The sequence below is a fragment of the Pseudorca crassidens genome, chromosome 3 (genome assembly GCF_039906515.1).
Source record: "Pseudorca crassidens isolate mPseCra1 chromosome 3, mPseCra1.hap1, whole genome shotgun sequence".
NCBI classification, from domain to species: domain Eukaryota; kingdom Metazoa; phylum Chordata; class Mammalia; order Artiodactyla; family Delphinidae; genus Pseudorca; species Pseudorca crassidens.
In genome coordinates, this window is record NC_090298.1 from 102,205,438 (window position 1) to 102,220,882 (window position 15,445).

The window sequence follows — 15,445 nt, forward strand, 5'->3', positions numbered from 1 at the left end:
TGTTGTTGTTGCTTATATGTTTGTTCAGTGACTTTCTTAGACTATATGTACTCCCTGTTTTATGCAGGGGCTGAAGTCTTTGCTTGGTTAACTTAGTAATCAGGTAATGATTGGTTAGATATTTCCTTAAATGGCTTAGAGCAATAAGTCTTCCACCCTTTGCTGAGGTGTTTTATGTGTGTTGGACCACACCATCAGCCTTATTCAACTTACAACTCTCACCCTAGCCTTCATTTTCTGCTTACAGGGGCCTCAAGGTCAGACAGAGGCAAGAGATAGGTGCATGAAGAGGTCTTTCCTGGGCTTGTGCATAGTCCTGCACATGACTTGGTTCCTCTAAATCCTCAGAAATATATCAGAACTTTTTTGTGCCTGCCCTCTGGACATCTCATTCCCAAGGTCTTCTTTGTAAAATTTTGGCCAGGCTCTTGGTTGCCCAAAGTGGTATCAGAGCCTCAGGAAGCTGTGATGGCAAACAGTTGTCACTGATTGTTTTTGACAGACACTATCAGGATAGACCTTTTTCTTTGGAATGAACTGCTAATTAGGTCAAATAATAAAAAAATACTGCAACTTGGCACTTTTTCAACTTGCTGTGCAATAGGTCAAATAGTGTCAATGCTCTGGGGCTGTAGCTTTTTGAGGCTCTTCAAACCTAGTGTTCCTTCTCTTGTTTTTGTAAGGCTATTGTTGGCTCTTGGTGGTTGAAAGACTGCTGGTCTTCAAGACTCCCATGGAGCTGGGGAAGGGGGTTGGGAGTAGGTCAAGTGAAAATGCCGTAAGTTCTTACTGAGATTCTGCATTATATCTTTAATGAAGGTTCCCAAGATTGTTGAAAACCTTTGGTTAAATTTTAGAGTTCTGAATTTATTATTATTATTTTTTAATTCTTGAATTAATTCACATAAATTTTGCTAGGTTTTTACTGCATTTATGTAGGAGCATATTTATAGAGGTCCTCACTCCATCATTCCCTCCACCTGTTTCTGAGCCTCAGTAGAAGCTGGTTCTGTGATTGGAATTTTAAATATTTGATTACGATTATGATAATAATGAAATAAAAACAATAGATCTTTTATCTATTTTAAGACGTAGAACAATCAAGAACTTTAAATGTATGTGTATTCATTTCCCCAAGAAATAGAAGTAAACTGAATTTCGTTGTATTCCTCTTTTGTTTGTTTCTCATGAGCTGTCTGTATCTATACCTATCTATCTATATATAGATATATATGTATAGATATATGTATATATATACACATATCCCTCAAACAACATATTATTTAACTTTTGCTTGTTTTTACAGAAATAGTATTATAGTGAAGGTATTATTTTATAAAATGCCTTCCTCTCCCTCAACCTTGTTTCTAAGATTCATTGATATGGACAAGTTTAGCCACAGTTCTTTCATTTTCATTGTTGTAAAGTATTCCATTGTATAAATGTCAGTTACATCAAGTTGGTTGATAGTGTTCAAGTCATTGTATCCTTACTATTTTTCTATCTAGTTCTACCAGTTATTGAAAGTGGGGTATTAAAATCTCCAACTATAACTGATGAAATAAATAGGTATTGAGAATAAAGGAGATGATCCAATCTAAGGAAAATAAAAATTCTTGATAAATAAATATAAGAATATAGGGCAAATGTCATAATCAGGGATGAAGAAAATTTTTTTTCACAAGCTTGGAAAACTTCTTAATTTCCAATTTTTTTAAACCAAATTAAATATAAATACATCTAGATTTTTTTCTTGGCAAAAGCTTGAACTTATGTGATATTGAAAATCTCTTGCAAGCTTCCTGGCATGAAAAAAACAGTTGCTGTATTTCAAGAGGCTCAAATAAGGTGAACCTCAATATTCCCTGAAATGTGAAGTGCTGGAAGATAGTAGAGCATCTAGCAAAGAGATTTGTGAGAAATGTCTGTGTTTCAAGTATTCTCTTCTTAGTGAAGATGTTATTCACATGTATAGACAATAGAAAAACATTCTCAAATATGCTATGACACAGAAAAAGTACTACTCATACAACATGGAAATATTTTCTTGGGCTCTTGGCTAATCAAAGGTAGTGCATCAGCATCACCTGGGAGCTTGTTAGTAATGCAGAGTCTCAAGCCCCTCCCCAGACCTACAGAAGTTAGAACCTGCATTTTAACAAGATCCCTAGGTGATTGATATGATATGCACATTAAAGTTTGGAAAGCACAACTCTTACTGATCAAAATTCAAAAATAAGAAGTAAAAAAGTGAGGAAGTCTGACTATAAAAAGGCTATATTATCCATTAATACAATTTAAACATATAGAGCTGTATAGATAACCCTTAAGCATTAAAAATCATCTTTGAAATATATGATCTATAATGTAAAAGTGTAATAAAACAATTTATGTTTAAACCCTTAGGTTATATTGGCTAAGATCAGTATAATGTGGGAAATAAGATTGTGCTAAATTCTTTGCCTCTGTGAGGATGGGGTCATTTCACAAAGGAAGCAGTGTGAAGTGCCTAAAACAAGATGACAGATGAATTTATTAACTATGGAAGTTAAAGTGAATAAATTAAACCATTGTTTTAAAAAAAACCTTTAAGATAGGGTTTAAAAACATTCCTGAGAGGAAGAAGTTGGGGAAATAATAATTTAATATTATTACTTTGTGTTTCTATTCTATGGCCTGCCAAAATTAGTGATGTCTATTCTCTCTGGACAAAATCACACTTTGATTCTTTTTTTTTTTTAATTGCAAAAAGGTGGGAATTTAAAAAGATACCAAAAGGTGGAAATTGATCAATGAATTTTGTCAGTTTATTCCCTATTGATTGCAAGACTGAGTATTTCCTGTCCTGCTTCCAGACTCTTCCTGAAGGTTGGCTTCTCCACAGCTTCAAACAATCCTAGGGTGTGACTTATGGGAGCAATGGCAAAGGGATTTTGCATACAATTGGCAACCAGCAACCAACCACTGCAGGGACAGCCAGGTGAATATGTCACTTTGGGGGGTGGGGGGAAGCGGAAAATGGCAAGAGCGTGGCCCCATTCTTTAAATTTTTTTTTTTCAGAGAAGATAATGTGAGCCCATGGTCTCAAATCCTTTTTGCCTTAATTAGGTACAAAGGAACAAATTTCATCTAATTTTATTTTTTTTCTCATATTTAAAAATCAACAGTTATTATGAAATAGTTTACAGTTGTAGATAATTGTAGAGGTTAATGTTGTGAACACTTACATGTCTATCAATCACATTAAATCATAAGATTTTTGCCATTTTCACTGGAGATATTAAAAAAAATTAGTTAGAGTTGAGGGTACAGTATCCACCTCCCTAACTCTATTCCCCTGCCCCTGCTCCAGAAATAACTACCATCATGAATTTAATGTCTTTCATGTTGATGGTTTTTAAAATACTTTCTGTACAAATCTAAACCTCCATAAACGTTGAACAAATACTTGTGGATTTTGAAACTATGTATTATTATACTGTGTTTCCTTCTGCAACTCATTGATTTCTTTCAACATTCTTTCTGAAGACTCTCTATGTTAATTATATGTGGCCCCAGTGCATTCAGTTTAATAGCTGCAGTTTTCCATTGTTGAATATGCTGCCATCTATCTAGTCCCCTGTAATGGGCCATTGAATTTGTTTCTGAACTGCTCTTGCACATAGTAGTATGAGGAACATTCTCATGCAGGTCTCCTTGTGCAAGCATGCAAGCTAAGTTTCCTAGGTATTACCAAGTTGCTCTATAATGCATGAGTACCAAACTCCTCTCTCCTCAGCAGTGAATGAGAAGTCCTAGTGCTATACTACTTCATCAACACCTGGTATTGTTTGACTTTAAAATATTTGCTACTATAATGGGCATAAAATTGTATCTCATTGATATTTTAATTTGCCTTTTCCTTGTAACTTTAGGGGTTTAACACCTTTCGTTAGTTTGTTGGCTATCCAGATTTTCCCTTCTATGAATCACTGCTCATATTCTTCACCCATTTTTAAAACTAGGCTTTCAATCTTTGTTTCCCATCAATTTGTTGGAATGCTCTGTGAATCCTGGGTACAAATTCTTTCCTGGTTGTGTGTCTTCTCCCAAACTGTGGCTTCATTTTTGTTGTTTCCAGAAGCTTTTACTTATTATATAGCCAAATATAACAACATGGATTTTACTTTGTGTCCTGTTTAGGAAATTCTTTTCTGCTTTAAGTTCCTACCGATGTTTTTTTGTATTTTATTCTAAAAATTTCTACCTGTTATTGATTTTCATGTCCAGTGTGAGCTAGAGATCTAATTTTATTTTATTCCAAATGGATGCAAAATGGTCACCGACAGGTTTATCCATTCTTCTCTTTGTAATGCCACTTTTATCCTAAACCCAGTATCACTCTGCTAGAATGTAAGATCTATGATGGCAAAGATCTTGGTCATTTTTGTTCACTGATGTATCCTAAACATCTAGGACAGTGCCTGGCACATAGTAGCTATTTAAATTTATTGGTAAATAAATGAATATTCAAATGGCATTTCTGGTGTAGGACATCAGCAAGCATGATTTCTCAACAAAGGGACTTTAATTAGGGGATTTAAGGGTGTTTTAGTGTTTTCCTCTCTTCTTTCTGAGAGGCAGGCCAGCCCATGTCTCTGAAGGGTCTCAGATACTTATAATACCTCATTTGAAAACAATAACCTCATGAATCTTTTGTAGTCAAAAGAAAAAATTGTTCCACTTTAGTAATAGACACCAGAGGAACTATTACATACACCATTAAATATAGGTATTATGTGATAACATTCAAGTGTGAATGGGAGGGGAGAAAGAAAGGATGAAATTTGATTGATTGAGTATGTCAGGTGACTTTTACTCCCACCTCCTGTTTCATTTTTTAAGGAATGTAATTGATCATAATACTACAGGGGTTGTCTTGGAAGGGAGTGATTGGCAGGTGGGGAGGGAAGTGTAGGGTGATGAGTGTGTTCCATGGCAGCAGTCACAATCCTGTAGGTCACAGACATTGTCCTTTGGGATTTCATTCAGGTCTAGAACTGAAGGTTTTCTTGAGTTACACTCTACTGCTTATGATTTGATAAGGGCTTCTTTGACTGGTGTAAAATCATAGGGAGGAACAGAAAGCAATGATGGGTTCAGATAATGCCATTCATCGAGGAGAGTCAAAAAGAAAGTTTTGGCATAAATAACTTAAACAATAACTTCGGCTGGAAGGAGTTGCTTTCATTGAACCTCTCTACCCTGTGAGATTACTGCTGTGATGTCTGAGAAATCAGCATCTCATGAGGAGTCTAATGCCTGCAGCATCATAATCTCAGTGGCATTTTGGGTTGGCCAATAGAACCCTCCATTTCCCTGAGTTCACATAGACGTACATCCTCCATGTACACTGTGGCATAAAAGGAGGCACCTTATTACAAGGTGACCACACATGGTGATGCACCTGTTTGAGGGGCCACCTAGTAGGAAGAGGACAGATTGGGATGGATTATCCTGTTCCCAGGCAATCTGATCATGTTATAGTGTTAAAGTGTTCACAAGTTTTAAGTCAACAATGAGCGATTTATCTATCTGTTGTAACAAACGACATCATTTGATCCCCTTATCAATTTTCTGAGGCCAGAACCTTCACTTATCACATGACATGAGAAGTGCAAGTTCCTCTGTGCTTGAGACTTCTTTAAATCTTCATACCATTCCATGGTCATCTGGAGGAAGAGTCAGGTTTCTTTCCTCTCTCCATCCCTATCTACTCAGATGCTTCTTTCTTAGTACCCTTATTATGAATTATGTAAAGGTTTGTGTTTTATCTCCTCTGTTAGTAAATGGAGAGGTCTTTGAGAATAAGGAGTTTGTGTTATTCACTCTTGTAGCTGTGGGCCTAGGACAATGTCTGGAGCTTCAAGTGAGCAGAGAGTGTGGGGTGAAATGAAATAGAATAGAAGCTTGCCTCAGTCTACTGAATCAGCTGGGCTACACCAACTTTCTCATGATCCAGACTAGTGTTCTATGATTCATCAACTTCCTTTCACTTCAATTTGTATGTGTAGGGTTTTTTTTAATGTTTTTTTAAAATTGGGATATAGTTGATTTACAATGTTATTTTAGTTTCAGGTGTACAGCAAAGTGATTCAGTTATATATATATATATATATATATATATATATATATATATATTCTTTTTCAGATTCTTTTCCATTGTAGGTTATTATAAGAAAATGAAGTTAGTTCCCTGTGCTATACAGTAAGTCCCTGTTCTTTATCTATTTTATATATAGTAGTGTGTTTCTGTTAATCCCAAATTCCTAATTTATCACTCCCCCCAACTTTTCCCCTTTGGTAACCATAAGTTTGTTTTCTATATCTGTGGGTTTATTTCTGTTTTGTAAGTAATTTCATTTGTATCCTTTTTTCAGACTCCACATATAAGTGATATCATATGATATTTGTCTTTGTCTGGTTTACCTCACTTTGTGTGTGTAATTTTTCATTTTTGTTTATCTGCTTCAGAATTTTGAATTTTTATAGAAATTGGTAGATTTAGGTATGTATGTCAGTTTTAAAGAGTGACAGTTTATTGGGCTTCCCTGGTGGCGCAGTGGTTGAGAGTCCGCCTGCCGATTCAGGGGACATGGGTTCGTGCCCCGGTCCGGGAGGATCCCACATGCCGCGGAGCGGCTGGGCCCGTGAGCCATGGCCACTGAGTCTGCGCGTCCAGAGCCTGTGCTCCGCAACGGGAGAGGCCACAACAGGGAGAGGCCTGCGTACCATAAAAAAAAGAAAAAAAGAGTGACAATTTATTTAAGGCTCTTTCTAGCTCTGGCCTGGTCTGAGTCATTGGCTAAGAGTAACAGGACAATTTATAACATTAAAACAAATGTTAAATTACTAGTGATAATATCAGATGACATGGTGAAAACTGTAAACTTACCAATATATCAGAACTTGTGACCAGAGATAAAACCCACCTTAACAACTTGAATTTTTATGTCCATCTCTCTTAGTGCATTTTTCTTTGATCAGTTTTCTAAAAGCAAAATGTCCAGGGATGAACTGTGTTGTGAAGCTGGTCATCAGAATTAGTAGAATTTGAGACCCTGACTCAGCAACATTTTACTGAGTCATTCACTGGGATGAGCACGAATAGTTTGGCTGAGTAATAATTTTTCTGACAGGCTGCTGGATATTAGACATATATTTGTGTATAGGATGCTGTAAAGGAAACAGTAAATATGAAGACATCTAATTCTTTTTTTGCTTATGTCATATTTTTGTTGATGGATAATATTTCTGGGAGAAAAGGAGGTTTCTAGATAAGTAGTACCATTCTTTCAAACTGAAAAAATATGAAATGTGTTAAGAGTTCCTAGGGACTTAACTGAATAATCAGTTCTAGGAGCTTTGTCTGTCTCTAAGATCCAAATTTGCTTCCTTGCAAGAGTGTATTAGTCCTTGGGGCCTACGGGAAGCACGTGTTGACAGCAGCTCTTAAATCAGTGTGCTGTTCTTTACTGCAGGCATTTTCACCTTGTAGAGACATCATAGTCATGCTGTTGTATACTTTTTCCCTTCATTGTAGATTACCTTTTCCAGGTGAATACAACTTGAAACCCTCAGATGATATAGCATCCCTGTGAGAAATTATGTAGCTAGTATAGAGACCTATTCCCAAACAATTACCAAATAAAGCAGCCTTCAGAGGCTGCCATTATACTACTGTTACACTCAGTCAGGTACTGCCATCCATATCATTTCCTAGGCAGGAAGCACATCATTTTAAGTGGCATACTGTCGCCCCTCATGTCAGATAGACTTTGGGTGTTGAGCCAAAAAGGTCTTATCTGCTATTTTAGCAGCAACTCATCTTTTCTATGCCAAACTGCTTTTAATGAGGGGACTGTGGTTAATATGCGCTTTCCCTCCTTTCTTTAGTATTTATAAAGCCAAGAACCCTGTAAAAGTTTGCTTTTGTGAGCACACATTGGGATACATATTTTGGTAAGTGTTGACACCTTTTTTTCTTCCAGAGGAATCAGCTGTCTCTTTTTTGCTTACCGTGCTACACTTTCATTTTTACTATTCTGGTCACTCTTTCAAATGCTTCAGGGAAGTAAGTTAATGGTTCGGTGTGAATGGGAAGAGGAAGAAATATACAGAAATGTTTTCTGGGTTGTATTATTTATACATTTGTTGGTGGTATTTATTATCTTCCTAATATATGAAGAGTTTCAATATTTGAACTGTCATTCTGGTATTTCATTCTAAGCACCAAGCTTAAATCAGAGTTTTGCGAAGAAGGAACACTTGAAAACAACTCTCCAAAATAGAATGTTAAGGAGCCTAGCACTAATTCACTGACATGTATATTTCTGTATAAATCATAAAGTAAAAATCATAAAAGCTTAGCTCATTTGATCAAAATTATATTTGTTTAATAGCAATTTCTTTTCTTTCAACATTCCCAGACAATTTACCCAATTAGTTACTTAAAAGACATAAATATTAATTTGGTCCCAAAGACTTGAGTCCTCACTAAGTGAATGATTTTGTTCATCTCTTTGGTAATTCAGAGTTATAATTCATTAATGTAGTAATCTGAGATGCTGCTTAGTACCTGTGAAACTTTCCCAGTATGGCAGACACTGCTGGTGCCCTCGTTTTGAAGAAAGTATGCACATTGTGGAAAGACACAATCATACAAAAGGAAAACAATAGGAAGAAGTAGGCCTTCTGAGCAACCTCGTGTACAGGGTCAATGTGTTATGTGCTTTACTGTGTAGACATCTCATTTGATCCTCAAATGTCCTAAGCAAAGTGTTATTGTCCCCATTTTACAGATGAGGAAATTGAGGCTCAACAAAGGTAAATCACTGGCTGAAGAATAGGAAGATGAAAAGAAAAGAATTATGCTTTTCTGATGCCATCATGCTTCCAGAACAAATTCCGTAAGTGGAGGGGGAGAACTGCTGTTCAAGAAACACACTATTTTGCATTTAGAAATCATTTCTGGTGATGTGATGGATGTCACTCCTTACTCCTCTGGATTTAAGTTAAGGGTTCCGTAGGAAAGGAGGGAGGAAGAAGTTTTCACAAATATTTTCTAGGCTGTATTATGTATAAATCTGTTTATTGGCTTCATTATCTTCCCCATGTGTGGAGAGCTTCAATATCTCAGTTGTTAGTTTAAATTTTCTAGGGAAAAAGATACTTGAAACGATCCTCAATCTTAAACTAGGACTCTAGCTTTAAATAATTTAATATTCTCCTATAAAACAGAATTCATCCAAAACATGTCCTTTCAGCCTTTGTGTTTGATGATATGAGTTTCTTCAGTTTGTTAATTAATATGGCACGCATTTTTGGTATGATTCCTCTGTCTTTCCAGCCTGATTATGCACTGAATCTTATTAAAATGAATCAGCATTTCTCTGAGCTGACATTAGGTCTGAAGGGTCCCAAGTAGAATTGGGCCTGGGTGATTAAATAGTACGTTAGATGCTATCTGGTCTCTTTATGCTTTTAATGCGTGTATTGACTTATCATCTGTACTGTCAATGACCTTCAGGAAAAGAATGTAAAATGCACCAAGAAATTATGGTTATTTGAGAAATAGTAAGTGAAGTAGCGACAGATGGATAATGAATAAATGGTAAATGCCAAGGGATCACTTTTGTTTTTTAAAAGAAGACTTTGAAGCATCCTTATTTTGTTGTAAACCAGAAAACTGTGACTGTGTCTTTTGTCTCCTAGGTATCTGTTAATCTTAACATGTTTGCAGTTACATCACATTTATTTTTAATAGGAACACTAAATAAAGCTGATTAGTTTTAGCTGGAAGTTAAGAAGAGCTTTTAAAATTTATAACTTTCAGATGTCAGATTCCCAAATCTCCTTCACATCCATTTACTTTTTCTAAATATGCTCATCTTCCTCCCCCTCCTCCAATCCAAATTTTAGAATCCAAATAGTTTTGAAATCTGTAGATAAGAAAACTAGGCTCTAAATCTGAATGCAAGCATGAGAACAGTGAAATTTTAAATGCAACTGATCTCTAAATTCAGTGCAGTGTCAGCAGGTAATATTATAGTAAGACTCTAACATATTGAATCTCTCTGCATTCAGAGATTTAAACTCATGTCAGGACCTACTCTATTCATTTCAGGCTGTACACAAACTTATGTCAACTTTGAATATGTTGTAATGTAATCCAATATAGGTAGAAGCTGCAGGAAATTTACAAAGAGAAAGGTAATGGTAAACCTCCATGGACTTGGTTCTTTGCAGGTCATTTGGTAATTTTGTCTTCTCCAAATCTTCACAGTCATGCCTATTGGCGTCAACTTACCCACTCCCCGTGGGAATTCCAGGATCCCAAGGAACATGTCAAATGATCTCCAGAGTCAGGAATTAGAAGAAGAAACATTAAATATTTGTATAAGACACTTTACTAAAAATCTGTCTTTGGTTATTGTTGTCTCTTTAATCTGACTCAGTATTTTTCGGAACATTTTATAAGTAACAGAGATTGTTTGACAACCTATTTGATTGAACGTTGTGTCAGAAGCATTTCTCTTAAAGCTTGGCATTAAGTTGGTATCCTATGATAGTGTATTAGTTTTAGCATAAGTATAATAATATTTGTGCATAGAAACTTCTGTGGGAGGGTAACCTTCAGAATGTCTAAGTATGGCTTGTTAACTGTTTTTTATAACTTTGGTTCACCTGTGTATTCATTCTAGTTTCTTGAATGTATATAAAAGGAAATCCCATAGTAATAGATTTGTATGCCATATACAAATACAATGAGTAAGATCCACATGGCCTCATATTTTTGAGGTAGTCAGATACAACTCTGGATAGAATACTATTGAGCTGTATTATTGGAAAGGCATCAGAAACAGAAGTATCAGCTCATCCTTAAAGGAGTTTTCAATCTGGTGGATGAGGTAGAATATAAGTAGATGTGAGTTACTGGAACTTTATGGTTCACCCTGCAAACAAGTGGAGACCCAGTGTGCCAGGCTAAGGAGGCTCACAGTAAAGTGGTATTCAATAGCATTCCATTAAGGAAGGCTTCCTAGAGGTGGTAAACCTTTTTGAAAATTTTTTTAAAAAGCTTAAAAAGCTAATACATGATTGCAAGTACTCTGAAAGTTCAGATAATTCAGAATTACATACAGTACTGGATATAAATTTTCCTTCATAGCCTTCCTCCAACACACAATTCCACTAACTTATCTAAAGATAACTTCTGTTAGCATTTACCATGTAATGCCCTATTTATCTCTTCAGATATCTCTTTATCTATCATCTATGTTTGTATGATATACCATATACATTATTTTGAATCTTGCTTTTAACTTGTCAGTATGTATTAGAGATCTTCTCATGTTAGCATATACATACGTGTGTCTTATCCTTTTGAAAATTTTTACATAGCATGGATGTATCATAATTTAAACTTTCATTTACTGATACATTTTTTTCTGTCACAAACAGAACTGCAATGAAAATCCTTATAGATAATTCATTCATTTATTTACCCAATATTTATTATGATTACTACATGTCAGATATTGCCTTAGGTGTGGCAAAAATGAACACAAAACACAAAATAAACAATCATAAAAATATATAGTTCCTGCCAGATTTGGAACCAGGATGAGGTGAGTGAGCCACTTACTTTAGGCACAAAATTTAAGACAATACCAAAAAGCTCAGTAATCAGGATAAATAATATTTTAATATAATTTTTAAAAAATAAAAATTAATTTAAAAATTCCATGATGAATAAAATATGATTTTTTTTTTTTTTTTTTTTTTTTTTTTTTTTTGCGGTACGCGGGCCTCTCGCTGTTGTGGCCTCTCCCGTTGCGGAGCACAGGCTCTGGATACGCAGGCTCAGTGGCCATGGCTCACGGGCCCAGCCGCTCCGCGGCATGTGGCATCTTCCCGGACCGGGGCACAAACCTATGTCCCCTGCATTGGCAGGCAGACTCTCAACCACTGCGCCACCAGGGAAGCCCAAAATATGAACATTTTAAGCAAAAGCAGACATAACTAAGACTGTGCTTAGCTTACAGTCTAGTTATGGAGATAGTAATAATCACAAAATTATTATTATTACTGTTATTTACAAATTGTGATAAAAAACAATAGAGTAACAAGAGAGGATTTTGTGCTAATTTATATTTAGGTTTCAGAGACTGTCACAGATTGGGTTGCTTTAGAAGCCATTTCAAAGATTAGCATTTAGGGGATTTATTAAGGCATGTTCTTGGAATGAACACCCGAGAAGGAAGGAAAAGAAGCTGGGTTTGGCAGGGTGAGAGGTTGCCATGCTGTCTCAGTGGAAACCTCAGGTTATCCTTTGGGGAATTCTGAAGATGGGATGACTCCTCAAAGCTCCACTAAGTTCAGTTGCGGGGTCTGGGCTTTTAAGTCCCCATGTCAACAAGTCACTTGATGTGGACTGCTCTGGGACGGGGGTGTGTTCTTGGACCAGGTGGCTCTCTTCATTTAAGGCAGTTTCCAAGGGGGTTGACAGTGGAGTGCTGGCTGCTGGCAGCACTCCCAATGCTGGAGTAATAAGTCCTTCATTCTTGAAGGGGGGCCTGAGAGACACATCACAGAGATGACAGGGTCCATCACAGACATTTCCCAGAGGAAATGAGGCCTGCTGGAGAAATCATAATGTGAAATTTATTCAACAAGTATTTTATGAAGCTCCTATGATATGATGGGCACTGTCTGAAGTTCTGGGAAATACAGCAGAGAATGAAGAAAAGTTTTTTAATTGAAAGCTTATGTGATGCCATGCCATGTGTTAAGCCCTTCACATGAATTATTTGATCCTTTCTTTCCAATGAACTTGTAAACTAGGTCCTATTATTATTTCTATTTTGTAGATGAGAAAATCGAGGTTCAGAGATTTTGCATCTTGCTCAGAGTCCTACAGCTAACAAGAGTTGGAAGTAGGATTTGAACCTAAAATTTTCATACTGCAGGTCCTTGGGTATAATTGACCTCATTTAATAATTCCTCCTTATTGTGTGCATGTTAAACTATCAATATTTCTGTATTATTGATTCCTGGAAGTATAATAGTTGGGTCAAGTGCATACACATTTTAAAACATTTGTAGACACTACCAAACTAATCTTTTTTTTAATGTATTTTTAAAATTTTATTTTATGTTATTTATTTTTTTTTTTTGGCTGAGTTTGGTCTTAGTTGCGGTACGTGGGATCTTTCATTGTGGCACTTGGGATCTTTTGTTGCAGCATGCGGGCTCCAGAGAGCGTGGGCTCTGTAGTTGTGGCATGTGGGCTCTCTAGTTGTGGTGTGCGAGCTCAGCAGTTGTGGTGCGTGGGCTTATTTGCCCTGCGGCATGTGGGATCTTAATTCCCTGACCAGGGATCGAACTCGGGTCCCCTGCATTGGAAGGCGGCTTCTTTACCACTGGACCACCACGGAAGTCCCCCAGACTAATCTTTAAACAGTACCAATTTATGTCTTCACTCAGGGTCCATGGAAATGCCCATTTGCTCACACCCTTATTAGATAAATTTTTAAAAATTAAGTAGTCAAATCTCTTTCCTTTAAATTTTCTAGGTTTTATGTGTTGCTTACAAAAACTTTTACTACCACAAGAATATTAAAACATTTTGTATTTTCATATATTAAATTACTTATAAATAATATATTCATTATAATTATAATATATAAAATATCACATATTTTATAAATAATATATATTTAGATAATATATATGATTCAATATATAATATATGTGAATTCATTATATTATTTTCATATGTATGTATATAATTCATTGTTAAGTGATCTATTTGTAATTTATTTTTATGAATAATGTGAGATAGAAATTTAATGTAATTCTTTTTCAAGTGGATAGCTCAAACTCTATTGAGTTTTTCTGACATTTTAAATGTTACCTTTATTATGTACCATTAATACTAGCTCTGTTTCTACACTCTATTTAGTTTTATTATTTTATTTTTCCATTCCTGAGCCAATTTCATGCTGTTTTAATTACTGCAATATTGTCATAATTACAGTATCTGGTAGGGCAAGTTTCTTTTCATTCCTCCTCTTGATGAACTTTAGGATCAATGTATCAAGTGCTATAAAATATCCTTGTGGGATTATGATTGGGCCTGCACTGAGCTGTAGAAATTTGGATGAAAACTAACAGTTTTGTAAGGCTGAGACTTGAAATTAAAATATAGTTACCAATTTAATCAGTTTTTACTTCATGAACTTCCATAAATTGTTAGCTTTCCTTATATATTTTATAATTTCCTTTGCATATTTCTAGCATTTAGGGTTAAATCATGATGCAGTATTGTTGGCATTGTAAAGTGTAGCTTTCTTCATAATATCTTTGAATTGTTGATTCCTTGGGCCAACACTCAGAAGAAAATAGCTAACACTCAGATAGACTTCACCATATGCCAGGCATAGTACTTAACACATATTAAAACATTTAATCCTCAGACCAACTCTGAGGTGGGTGCCATTATTAATCCCATTTTATAGATGAAGATACTGAGGCACAGAGAAGGTAAATAACTATACCACAGCTATAATAGATCCAGGAAGAAGTGGAACCAGTTTAAACCAAGGCCAAGACTTTCTCCACGGTCTGTGCTCTTGAACCACTATACTATTAAGCTGTGCAATGGTCATGTCCCTGGGCATCTTCCTAAATCCTTTTAGAACTTCTAATCATTTTTTTAAAGTTGTTTGTCTTGGGTTAACTAGGTAGAAACCATATAATATGCTAATCACAGCAATTTCTAATCTTCCGTTGAAAATCTTTATTCTGCTGTGTCTTTGGTTTTCATATTGTTTCAGGGCATTGTGCTTGCTGTTCCATCCTAGAACACTTTTGCCAGCCTCATCCTTTAGATCTCACTTCAGGTTTCACTTTCTCAGAGACTGTCTTCTTGGTTACTCAGGCAGTAGCACTGCCCTTCTTCCTCACTCTCATCCTGTTTATCTCTTACACTCCATTCTACTTCCTTCAGGGTGCTATCACTTAGCATGATTATTCTGTATTTCATTCATGCGATTATTGGGAGATTACTTAGAATTTTCTATATAGATAACATGTTATTTGCAAAGAAAGGTAATTTTACTTGTTTCCTTTCCTATCCATGCATATTATTCCTTTTTTCTGGCCTTATTATCTTGTTAAGACTTCTAATAAAATATGGACACCTTTCTTTTTAGGGGCAAATAATTCATTGTTTCACCATTATGTGTGATGTTCACTCTAGGTTTTCAGTAGATACTCTTTATCAGGTTGAAAAAGTTCCCATCTATTCCTAATTTTTGGAGGGTTTTTATCCTGAATGAATTTTGAATTTTGTCAAATGCTTTTCATGCATTTAGATTATCACATAATTTTTGTTTTGAT

General features: G+C 35.7%; 1 long non-coding RNA gene across 1 annotated transcript in view; it reads left to right on the forward strand.

Moving 5' to 3' along the window:
• The window catches only part of LOC137220784 (uncharacterized), a 46,058-nt gene extending 37,110 nt beyond the window's left edge, over window positions 1-8,948 (forward strand). Inside the window, exon 3 of the long non-coding RNA XR_010941796.1 lies at window positions 8,842-8,948. This is a non-coding gene — a long non-coding RNA (uncharacterized lncRNA). The remainder of the gene's footprint in view (window positions 1-8,841) is intronic.
• The last annotated feature ends 6,497 nt before the right edge of the window (window positions 8,949-15,445 follow it).